Here is a 12,637-nt window from a genome sequence, read left to right on the forward strand (position 1 = left end):
CCGTGATAGTCGATGTCCTGGCTTGGGGACAAGGGACATGGCCCATGGCAGGGGGCTGAGCCCCAGCACAGGAGCAAGGGGCAGTGCTGCCCTGGTGTGAGCAATTACCATCAGCCCTCGTTAGTGTAACTACAGGCAGGGCTGGGCTCTGCCCTCCCTGGGCAGAGTGTGATGGGGCAGGGAGGGGGGAAGAAGAGAGGTGAATGCTTGATATGGGGGCATTCAGGCACCCAGAGGAGGGGGTGGCTGGCTGGCTGGCTGGCTGGCTGGCTGGCTGCAGTGTGGCAGGACCCTGTCAGGAGGGGTGGGTGCTGGGATTTTACCCATCTGCATGGCTGGGAATGGTGGTCTGAGCTCATTGGGGCTGGTATCACTGTGAGCTGGCTCTGGGTGGGGGGGTGTCACTCTGGTGCTCTGTAGCCCTGACCCATCTGTACTGCTGGTGGGGTGTCCTGTACCAGCCATGCTGTGGTCTTGACCCCCAGTGTGGCCTTTCTGTCCCTGTCCCTTCCCTAGTGAGACCCTCTGGAATCCTGCCTGCCCCCAGGAGCTGCAGGCTGAACTCCCTGTACTTTCAGGGAGCAGAATTCCTGTCTGGGGGTAGCACCCCGTGCAAACCCTCTTTGCTTTGCTGGCTGCTGGGGAAAAGTTCCCAGTGTTTGGCAGGGCACCTCTGAAACTCTGGGCTGGGCTGGTATTTTTGCTGGGGAATGCTGTGGCTCTCCCAGCAATGCGCTGCAAACCAAATTACATCTGGATTCTGAATCACTATATCCATGGAAACTGATGTGCTGCTCCCTTTGACATGAACATCCAGAGTGATGCTGAGCAAACCCTGTAGGGCCTGAAGGAATTGTTTCAGAGAGTGCAGGGGGTCTTGGGGTGTGAAACAGGCAGAGCCCTGTGTGTGAATGGTGATGCATGACCCCTTTCCCCCACCAACCCCCAGGGCTGGGCAGCATTTGGGGGTGAATCAGCATCTTGACATGTGGGGTACCCATGTGGGGGATTGTCTGTGCATGGGGGCTTGTGTGTGGGGTCCTGCAGCACCAGGGAATGGTCAGTACCAACTGTGGGGTTTATTTAATGTCCCCGGTGCCTGTCTGGGGGAGGAAGAGCTCTGGGAGTCCCTGTCCTGGGGCTGTGGGACCCTTTGGGGAGGGGATGCACAAGGAAGGGTGCTCTTGCCCTGTACCAGCCTCTTGGCTGCAGGGCTGTGTATTGATGAGCTTAATTGTAATGGGGGTGGTTTGGTAAGGATTGGTACTTGATCAATGGCTCCTTCTCTTCCCCCCAAGGTGGGTGGATCACCTGATATCCCAGAAAAGATGGGAGAAAAACCTCTGCAAGGGGAGGGAAAACCCTTCCCGTGGGATATGGGGAGCTCTGCTCCAGCAAATGCACCGCTGGCAGGCAGAGGGGGGGGAACAGCCTTAGGGGCACTGGGACCCTGTGCCAGTGCTTTCTGGATCAGTTTTTCAGCGTTAGCTGGACCTGTGTTTGAGCAGAGCAGCAGCAGTCCCAGCGCTCAGCATTTGGGAGAGACCCATGGACAAACTGGGCTTGCCTAGTCCCCCCTTCCCCCGGGACAGGGGTGGGGCAGGCAGGGCTCTCTGATGCAGGCCCAGCAGGATGGTGATGTTAAGGCACAGCCTTCAACCATTCCCTGTTTTCTCTGTGTCTTTTAAGTGCTTTTTGCTCCTAATTGGCTGGTGGGTTCATTTACACTTCGGGTCACGGCACCTCTTTGTAAAAGGGTCTCGGTGGGGGTTTAGACCCCTGCCCCCAAACAGACAAACCCCAGTTCACCATCTCTTTGTGCAGGAGACAAAGCCAGGATCTGCATTCAGTCTGGAGACCCAGACTGGGAGCACAGGGAGATGTGGGCTGGTGGGTTTGGGGCTGGAGCAGTAAACTCTAACTGTACTAAAACAGGTGATGAATGGGCTGGAACAGACACTTTTTACTGCTCTTCCTTTGTGTTGAGCAGTTTGAATTTCAGACCTGAGCATTGCAGTTAAGTGTCCTTGCTCCCCCCACCTCAAAGTACCCAGATTCCCTCCCACCTGCAGTCACCTGAGTGCCTTGGGGTGGTGGCAGTCCAACCTGAGCTTCATGACGCTCAGCTCTGCTGCATAAACCCTCAAGAAATGCCTAAGGGTTTGGAGCTGAAGTGTTGAGGGACCTGGAGGCTTCTCCATGGCTCAGGCTGGCTCGTGCCACCTCCCAGTGAGACCTCAGGGGCCATGGCCAGTGCTGCTGGGGCAGCTGCAGCTGCAGCTCAGCCCCAAGGAAATGCCGTGGGGACCAGCACAGTGTGTTAGAAAGTGAAGGAGGTGACAGAAACAGGCAGGAGACCTTCCCACAGTGGCTTTGGACCTGGGGATGGAGGGGGTTTGCTCCGGAGAGGGTTTCTCCAGAAGCTGCATGCTGCCTCACAGGCTGGGCACCAGCACGGTGCTCGACTGAGGCTGCTGGCCTGCAGCTCCTAAGCTCTCCCTGAAGACTTGTGTTTCGATCCATAGCAGCTGGAAGGATGCTCCAAGCCTTTGAAAACAAGGCCACAAGTGACTCCAGGGGAGCACAGGGGTGTTTGAGAGATGTCTGCCTGATGTCCTTGTTAGTGCCCTGATACTGGGCCCTTCTTACCGATGCTTCCCTGCAAACTCACTGCACTGCAACCCCTTCTGAGCATCGCTGAGCTCAGCCTTGTGACCCCTTTTTGCTTAGGAAATGCAGGTTACTGGCACGGGGATGCCCAGATGGGCCGAGTGCCGGGCGGGCAGGAGGGCTGGGCAGGGTGTCAGAGTCTGGCTGCACATGCTGCCATTGTCTTCCCTGAAATAACACTCCAAAGCAAAGCTCCACGCTGCAGGTTTTCCTTTCCTCTTACAGCAGGACACTGAGCACACACAGCTCTGCTTTGGGGAGCTCTGCCCAAACCCTGGGACATGCATAGTGCTGCCAGCTGCCTGTACCCACCCACTTCCCACTGTTGGTGCCACCGTAGCATCCCCGGCTGAAACTCTTTGATGTGGCACTGAGTATAAATAGCTCCTACCTGGGATGGAGCTTGGCTCTGTCCCCTCCCCTGCCGGGTAAATCAGTCAGCAGGAGCCTGGGGAGAGGCTGCAGTGAGGAAAAACAAGGGCAGAGCTCTGGAAACCTGGCTGGCACGGCGCTGGGAAGGGGACGTGTTACATGGGGACACCCTGACATCTACCCGCCTCTCGTGCTGGCTGCCCTGTTTGCGTTGCTGGGTAAGGTCATGGCAGCAGCAAGAGCCTTCCTGGTGTGGTGGGGAGTCTGAGCATGGCTCCAGGTGTCTGCCCCAGCCCCACAGACCTCCTCAGCCCTTGCCTTGGCCCCGCTACACTGCTGGGTGCTGGGGGGTGATGGGCACTGGGATGCTGGGGGATGTGATATGCCTGGGAAGGAGGGAGCTTGGTGAAGCAGTGCTGCAATCTTTTCCCTATCCCCTGCCATGGTGTGTTTTGCCCCTTGGAAAGAGTCATCCATGTGTCTGGCCACCTTGACTGTATCTGTTAACATGGTTTTAGTGTTTGCTGTCCAGACAGGGCCAGGTTCCTCTCATCTTTATAAACACAAACAAGAACCACACATAGTGTATATATATCCTCCAGCATAGGCTCCCTGGTTTACAGTTCTGGTGCAGGACTGGTGGCCCTACGGGCTGTACAATAAACAATCCATCACCCAGGCTGCTGTGTGGTGCTGGGTTTGGTGTTTCCCAACTGGTGGGAGCACCTCTCGTGCTCCCTGAGGTCTGGGATATCTGCCTCCTGGTCATGTGGAACCCTGGACTATATTGTGGCAGTGGGACCAGGACTGTTTGTCATGGGGAGGAAAAGATGTTGGGTTTGAGGAAAGAGCTTTTGTACTGCTCAAGAGCAGAGTTTGTTTCCTTGTCTGCTGCGACCTTCTCTGCAGCTCCACAAGCACCCAAAGACAGCTAGTGTCACAGGAAAGACAGAAAGTGTCTGGAAAGAGCCTGATACAGCTTATCACAGCAGATTTCAATGTTTCTTCCCTCCCACCTATGTTTTTTGAGACTCAAAGCACTCTCTGAGGAAGCCTCTCTTCCTCCTTTGTAGCTGCTTTTAACAGCATCTCTGAAATCCCCTGGTCAATGCTGGGGTTTCCTGCCTGATGGATTTGTTTATACGGCACCACCGTGAGCGAACCTGGTGCGAAGGGGATGTGTGCAGCCATGCAGTCCTCTGGCTGCAGAGCCAGCCCTGGGCTTACAGGCTTGCCATCAGCCCATCCCAAAATTTTCCTGGGTGCCTGTGGTTCCTCGTCCCTCGAAAGGCAGGGCTCATAGTGCCTGGCGCTGATTTAGGAGGGAGAGATGTGCCTCCAGCTGTGCAGGGTGCCTGCAGGTAGTGCTGTGTGAAGGCAGCTCATACAAGAGAGCAAAACCAGCCCTGTTTTGAGCAGAAGGGCAGTGCTGGGGGGTCGCTGGGGAGCTGTTGGGAAGATCCCTTGGGATGCAATGCCCTCCAGGTGACTGCGGGGGGGTTTGTTTCATGCCCAGCCCCTCCAAGGGAACATCTCAAAGCTTGGGGTGGTGGCACAGTCACTGCGGGTAGACAAAGTACAGTGGGAGACCCTGGGGCTTGTGGGGTTTGCTGGAGGGAAGAGGCACAGAGAATGGGGATGTGTCTGCCTCATTGGCCAGGGAGACTTTCCATGGGTAATTTGGACACACACAGAGCACGCAGGGCAGCTGACTGGCTGGGATGTACCGCACGTGAGCTGAGTCTCCACATGAACTCTCAGCTCTCCACATGCACCCTGTCTGGGAAACACCTGCCTAATGGCATGGTTTGGGTTCTGCCTCTTGTGATTTGCTTGTGGTGAATCTGTAGAGAAAATAACAGGACAGTTCCACTCCCTGCAGATATTCTGAGCCACAAAAGTCGTGGTCGCTTTGTTTGGTAGCGATGGATGAGGTGATGGGGAAGAGGGTTGGCATCCCTTTGTCTCAATCCGCTGTCACTCCAGGGAGCAGCCTGGGCTTGGCATGACCCTCATTTTCTCTTTTCTTTAGCCTTAATCTACCTCTGGACAGTACAGATATTTCTAGAAAGTTTGAGCTCTGCTTCTTTCCTGTCTTAGCAAAGCGATTGCCTTTTGGGTTGGTGGTGGTGCTGTCAGCCGTGCAGGGTACCAAATATACCTCGAGAGGTTCAGCTGTGGATGCAAACCTGTCCCTAAATCCTGCAAGAACCTATGCTTTGCCTTTGTCCCCTCAGAGCAGACACGCCTGGAGATGGCCAGGGAGGAGCAAGAGCCCTTGTTGGGTCTGGCTGAAGTCGTGGGCTGGGGTTGCTCCCCACGAGGACTTGAGCTGCTCCCAGCTCACGGATGTTTAGGGTGCTGCCTTCCACCCTCCAAACAACTTGTGTTTCCATAGAGAGGTGACAATCTACCAGTGCTCCCCAGTCAAGCCAGAAACATAATGCCGAGGCTGGTGGGAGCAGGGGTGCCAACCTAGGGGAGTCAGTGGGTCAGGATGGGGGAGATGCGAAGGGAGAAAGGAGCTCGGGAAGTTTTAACAGGGGGAATGGGTGCCCCATGAAGCACACCCCAGCCTGCCCTGCTGCTGGCTGCTTCCCCAGCCAAGCATCTGTCCCACTGCGTGTGGGAAGGAGCAAAGCGATGCCCTGCCCCACGGTGCCTCCCTGTGCCCCATGGCACAGTCCTGGGGGGTGGGCAAGGTCTTAACTGTGTCTTTGCCCTGAACCCCTCTGGCTCCCCACTGCCTTGAGCTTCCCTGGCACCCTGTGAAGTCCCAACCAGCTTCGGATACAGAAATACCCCCCTGTGCCTGGCGCAGCCCCATCTCCCACCCCACTCACAGGGGGTTGCATAGGGAGGGGACTTGGGACACCATGTTCTTCCTCATCCTCCCTGCCTGGAGAGGAAACATGAGTCCATCTCCTCGTGGCTCTGCCAGCCCATGCTGGAGATGCTGAAGTAGTTTTGTACAGCAAAAGCAGTGCGAGCCCCCCCTGCCCCTCCCAGGCACCCTGTCCAAGATGCCTGACTCCAGCAGCAGGCTCTCTGAATGCTCCTGCCCTGAGCACACCAGGAAAACCACCGGAAGAAATAATAACAACAAAAGACATTCCCAGACTTATTCCAGGAGACATTTCTGGTGACAGCCGTGCCCACCTCGGTCGCTCAGCCCCTGCCACAAGTGACACAGCCCGAGCCCCCCCACCCTTCCTCCCAACTCCACCTCCGGCTCCTCTCCAGCACAGGCAGTGCCTGCAAAGCTATCGCCTGCCGAGAAACCCCCGAACCACCCCCCTGCTCCGGCCTCCCCGTCCCTGCCGGAGGCGAGCGGGCTCTGGCAGGTTCTCTCTCTCCGGAGCAGAGCCGAGCACGCCTGCAAGTTGGCTCCGATGGGGAACGGTGCCCTTTAAACCCGGAGTCCCTTTCCTTCCTTCCCCGACGGAGGAAGGACGGAGAAGATGCTTACCTTGTGCAGGGGTGGATGTGTGTGCGTGAGCCGGGGGCCCCGCCGCTGCCGGGGGCTCAGCTGCGAGGCAGCGCTTGGCTGGTGCCTGCCCGAGTGTGGATGTGTGTGCCCAAAGCCACTGCAGCATCTCTGCATTAGGATGTGCTCCTCCCTCTCCTCCCTCCTTGCGTGCGCGCTCCCCCGCTCGCTGCCAACCACCACCCCGCTCCCTGGAGAGGGGATTTTTTCATTTTTTTTTTTTTCCCCCTTCTGCCTTTACCTCACTTGCCACAGTCCAAGGACCAGTCAGGGAGGCAGAGAGAGACTTGCAGCATCATGTATAATTCATGCCCTTCCTCAGCCTTCCTGGCTGCTGCTCCCACCGGTACCCAGCAGAAACCCCTTCGGCCGTGCCGATTGTTGCCGGCTCGTCCCGTCCCGGGGGCTGGAGCAGGTGGGGGGCCCGGGGGCCTGAACCCCATCTGTAGGGTGGCGGCAGGATGGGGATTAGCTGCAGCTGGGGGGGTGTCTGGGGTAAGGACACCCACCTCTGTGCAGGGCATGCATGTTTCTGTGTGTATGCACACCCCTGTGGCTAGATGTACATATAATATATGTATAGCTGTGTATCTGGTGTATATGTGTGCTGGAGAGATTGCTTGAGAGCAAGGTTTTGGGAAGCTCCATCAAGCCCAGCGTGGCTGTGGGAGGTGGTACCCGACCCACGCTGCACCAGGGAGGACAAGGGGTTCCCTCGCAGCAGTGTGTGACCAAGGGGGTGGCTCTGGGTTCGGCTGGGGAGGGGGGACGGGAGCCGCAGCAGGGTCAGCTTTGGGTTTTTGGGTGTGCAGGAGCTGCCTTGGGCGGTGCTGTGGTGCTGGGCTTGGGGCTGGGCTTGCCTGTGTTGGCAACGCTGTGCCCCCCACCCCGGTGCCCCAGAACCTGTCCCAGTGGGTATTTGCCCCAAGATCTTTGCTGTTTTCTGTCTGTTGGGGAAAGGTCTGTCTGGGTGGAACGTTGCTATGAGATGGGATGGGGATGCTCCAGGAGCTCCCCCGTGATGTCCTGCAGGCACCAAGGTGTGGGGAAAAGAGGTGCTGCTGGTCCCAGCCTGGCTGCATGGGCTGAGGTGCAAAAGACCCCTGTGGCATGGGGCTTTGCTGGCGAGTGGGTTGCTGCCATACCACGCAGCAAGGTGGGAAGCAGAGGATGTGGGAGCATTTGCAGGGACCGCCCTGCCCTCTCCATCCCTCCCAGCTCCAGCCCAGACCTGTTAATGATGTAAGTAGATCAATGGGTGCTTTGGCTGCCCACAGGTTAATGGCCTGCAATTACAGAGGAGTAATTAAGGCATTAGTATCTCTATTGATTGGCAAAGCTCCAGTGGCCCAGACTCCTCCAGCAAACAGGGGCAGGCAGGAGGGTGCCTGTGATGGAGCGGAGTGCGTCACTGGTTCCATCTCCCTTCTTCTTGCCCTGTTCTCTGCACCCTGATGCCCTTTTGGGGTGAAACTGGGTGAAACCAGCCGCAGCCCTTCCTACAGTCCTCACTTGGGATAACAGGCAAGTTTTTGCTGCACAGAAAAGAAGAGCAGGGTGGGATCCTGACCCCCAGTGAATGGACTAACGGAGGGAAAGTCGAGCAAGGTGGTGAGCCCCGTCCCTAGTATGGGGAGGGGGACCTGCCCTCTGCCCCTCACCTCTGTGTTTCTGCTGTCAGCCAGCTCTCTGAGGTCTCTCTAGGTGACAAGGGTGTCAGTAAGCTTGTCCAGGTGTAGATGTGTACCAAGCCGATAGCAGCTGTGGGAGGAAGCAGCTCTGTAGGGTATCCGAGCAGCCTTGGATATTCCCGGTGCTGCCAGCGGATGGCTGTTAGGTACGGTAATGGGTAATGGGCTGGAAGTGCCTCTCTGAGGAGGAGGAAGGTAATTGGAGGCAGTCTGCCGACATCGATCTGGCCCTGCTGCCGTACCACGTGGGCAGAGGTCGGGGAAGATGTGGGTGTCATTATTGTGCCATAAAAAGGCACGAGCGCTAATGCGCGCGTCTCCCCCGTATCGATCGCGAGGATGAGGATGGGTCCGTTGCTGCTCGCTCCTGGATGATAAAAACCCCGTGTCCTGTGGGAATGATGGAGGCAGCTGCCTGCGAGGCTGAGACCTTGGGCCTTGCTGGTCCCAGTGCCTGTGGGCAGTGGGAAGTGGTGGCTTCGAGGGGCTGGAGGGGACCTTGGCTTTCAACTCGCTCATGTTTCTGTGTCGGGCTAAGTGTGCTTCCTTCTTTGTCCATCCTTGGGGTGAGGACCAAGGCTGTCTGGTTCCTCCACTACCCCAGTCTGCCCTGGGGAGCTCTCTTATGCTGCCTAAAGATGCTCTGCTTTTGTCTTTTCCTCACTGCTCTTTGAGTAAGTGGTGGGGAGGGGGCAGACAGAGCCCCCCCCCCCCCCCCCCCCCCGCCCCCCCAGCACTGGAGCAGGAAGCACTAATACTTTTATCCTATTAGTGAGGGCCGCAGCAATTACATCTTCATTAGCCAAATAGGCTCTGCTGTTTGTCTCTCTCCCTTCAGCCTCGTCTTGTTGAGGCTTTGCACTGGGGAGCCTCTGCTAAGAGCTCTTTGGAGCCTTGGGGGCAGGAAGGGCTGGGGAGTGTAGGATTGGCCCCGGGGGGAGCCACAGATCACTGGTCAGCTTCCAGGACCAGGAAGGGGGAAGCTGATGCTCTGGTGTGGGAGCTGCTTTTTCCAGCTTGTGCCCTGTGCTTTTGGAGGGCATTGGTGCCATGGCTGGCACTGGCAGGGATGCAGAGCTGCTGTTTGCCAAGCCAGCATCACCAGTATTGTAGGTAACTAGGAAGAGCCAAGGGCTGCTTCCTGAGCTCCTTTGTGCCTCAGTTTCCCCACCTGCAAAGGATGCTGCCACTTGCACCAAGCATCTCGTTGACCTCTGAGGTGCTCGGCGAGGGTGCTGCGAGGAGTGATGTGCCCAGGTTGCTGGGAGCAGCAGCCCTGATGCCAGCAGCCCTGCTGCTTATGGGCTGGCAGCTGGAAGAGAAATGAAACTCTCAGGCATTCAGCCTCTCCTTCTGCGTGCTGTGTCTCCTCACTGTGGGTGGGGATCTCTGAGCCCCTGGAGTGGAGGGAGGAGAGAGCCTGCTTGGGCCAGGTCGTCTCTGCAGCATGCTCAGATGCAACAGGAGTGAAAACCTCCCCAGACCTTCCCTGCAACCTCCTGTGGACTCTCGTGCTGTGCCGCAGCAGCAGAAACACAGGAGCATGGGTTTGGGAACTGTCCCCTCTGCCCTGAGCCCACAGGATGTCCGTGCTGAGACAAGCTGGGGGGTGGAGGGTTTGCTCCTGCCCCTGGCTGCTGCTTTCACATCTCTGCACAGTCCTGGGCCGTGCTCTGCACCGGGACGTTGGAAGATGCTTCCAAAAACGAAGTGGTGACAGTATCTGATTGCTGCCAGTGCTGGGCTGGGGCTTGCACCGCTTCTCCAGGGTAAACCAGGGACCACCAAAGTCTTCTTGCAGGGTTCCAAAGGGAACACTGAGGTCAAATTTCCTTCACTGCCATGCTGGAAGGACCTGCAGCATCTCCACAGTGATGCCTGGGCACCTCTTTGGATGGTGCCAGGGCAGCATCCCTTGGAGCAGCCTGGGAAAGGGGCGGCTCTGAACCTGGGGCACCTTGGGCACCCTGGGGTAGTTGGGGACCAGCACAGTTGTGTGGCTGCGAAGGGCCTCATGTTTGGTGAGCGCTGGGGCTGAGCAGCAGTGCTGCTGGTCCCCTGACAGAAAGGAACTGCAGGCTTAGCATGAGTTTTGAACAATGTTTTATTATATGTTTAGTGTTCTCTATACAAAAAAATCCAGTCTTTTCTTTTTACAGTGATTCAAAAAAATGGTATCTGAGTATTTTGACCTTCTTCTCTCTCTCATGCAGTCGGTTTATAAGTCCTTATATTAAACTACTTCTTTTTTTTTCTGTAGTCCATAAATCTTGCTGTAAATGGTTAATTTTACAGCTCCAGCTATACATTTCTCACTGGAACAAGTGGGTTAACGCAAAGGTGGTGGTTTTTTGCTTTTTTTTTCTTTCTTTTTCTTAAAAAAAAAAGGCAAATAAATACATAGAATACTTTAGAACAACCAGGTTTTACAGAGAGGATGGCTGGATGGCGATATATTTACAAATTAAAGGGAAAAAAAACCAAAACAGTCCAATACTTTCTTTCTGATGTGAGCAGGAGGAACGAACACTGAAAACGCTGCACTGCAGAGGACGGGGTCTGCTGGCGGGGGGTCAGCCTGGGTAGGACACCCCCCCAGCCCGCTGTGCGAAGGACGTGGAGAGACGGGGTGCTGCTGGGCGAGGGGGAGCTGCTGATGTGGTGGGGGTTTTGGTTAGGACCAGGAAAGCATCGTTATTCTCAATAATAAAACAGGTCTTAGTGCAAGAAATAGAACTTGGTTTGGTGGTTTTGTGGTTGGGTTTTTTTTTTTTTTTCTTTTTCTTTTTTTTAACAAGGTTTCTTTATTGCTTAACTGAAATCCTTTGCTGCTAGTACATGGTTAATAAGCCTGGTACGATGGGTGTCACGTTGCAGGTTGAGCTCACAGCTCTGCTGGGACCTGCAGGCTGAGGAGACTTGCCAGCATGGCGAGTGGCACAAGTGGAGTGAGTGCTCTGGCGATGGAGGGTGCTGCCCTCCCACCCATCCTGCCTCCCCCCCACCCCAGGCAGGAACCACGGCCCCTCATGGACAGGTTGATCTCTTGGGTCAGAGGTGACCGTGACGCCTGGACTCGGGGTCTGAGAAGGCAATGCTGGCAGGGGGTGTCCTGTCCGTGTGTCCAGACGGGACAGACGTCAGGGTGTCTGTGAGCAGGGTTTCAGAGCTTGTACCAAAACTCTTTCTTTCTTTCTTTTCCTGCTGCTTTTCTGCCTCTTCCCACAGCATCACTTCGGGCCAAACAGGAGCAGCCTCAAGATCACGGAAACGTGGCACCTGTCCTCTCATGTCCCACGTGGTTCACATCGGCTGCTGTACACGTGCAGGACTTCAAATTGCAAAAGCCGGTGTGTCAGGGAGGGATGGACTGTGTCCCCAGGCTCGGAGGCCACTGGCAAGAGCTTGGATCCATCACCAGAACGTGGATGAGGTTTTGGCTTGGATTGTTTTAGAAACGGGCTCCAATTTGCAAACTGAGAGTTGGACCCAAACTGCTTTTCCCCAGCTTCTGAGAGCACCTGGGTTTGGGTCTGTCTCTTCTTTCTCTTTTTATTTATTTGTTAAGTGTTGGCCCCTAGTTTAAGCACTTTATGAAGATGTATCTTCTGGAAGAGAAAAGGTGAAGGTGTGCTGTGGTCTGGAGAGGCTGTGCAGATCCCAGAGAGGGATGCTCACCCCGTGGTGCAGATGGACCCCTTGGGAGGGGTCCTGCACTTCAAGGACCCTCCCCCCCCGAGCATCCCTGCTGATCCTGGGATTACACTATAGGGAGCAGGAGGTGAGGTGATGGATCGGGGTGGCGTGGGGTCACCCCATCAGAGCTGGTTGTGGTCTCCCTGTGACACAGTAACTGATCTACTGCATCTTTATTAAAGGGAGAAAAAACTTTGGCTGAGGATGAGTTTTGAACTTGGTGAGAATTTTCTTTGGGCTCCAAAACTTATGGGGAAGTTTCAAAGAAATACTGAATTACAATTTTTGAGTAATTTTTACACCAACCTAACACAAGGCTACAAGTAACTTCCTCCAAACTGGTGTACCAGCCCACTGGACCCTCTGTGAGCACCTCCTCCCCTTCCTGGTTACTCACAATAACATGGTGATAGCACTTGAAGTGGCTTTGTGAGACTTTTGGGGGTGAGGGCAGCACAGGCTGCATCCAGCCCCTTCCCTCCTTGCTTGCCACGGGCTGCAAGGCGACAGGGTGAAGCACTTCTCTGCTTCCAAATGGATGCTCATTGAATGGCAGTTCAGGACTGGACACAAATACAGGTTTTAATACAAATGGCACGTAGTACAGACATATGACACAGGCCACCCAGCTTCTAGGGACACCTGACTGACTGTTTTTGAGGTTTGGAGGTGTTGCGTGGTAACCAAGGGTCTCATGGTCCCTGTTAGCAGTTGGTCTGCA

This window comes from Gallinula chloropus (assembly GCF_964237585.1).
Source record: "Gallinula chloropus genome assembly, chromosome: 27".
In the NCBI taxonomy this organism is placed as follows: domain Eukaryota; kingdom Metazoa; phylum Chordata; class Aves; order Gruiformes; family Rallidae; genus Gallinula; species Gallinula chloropus.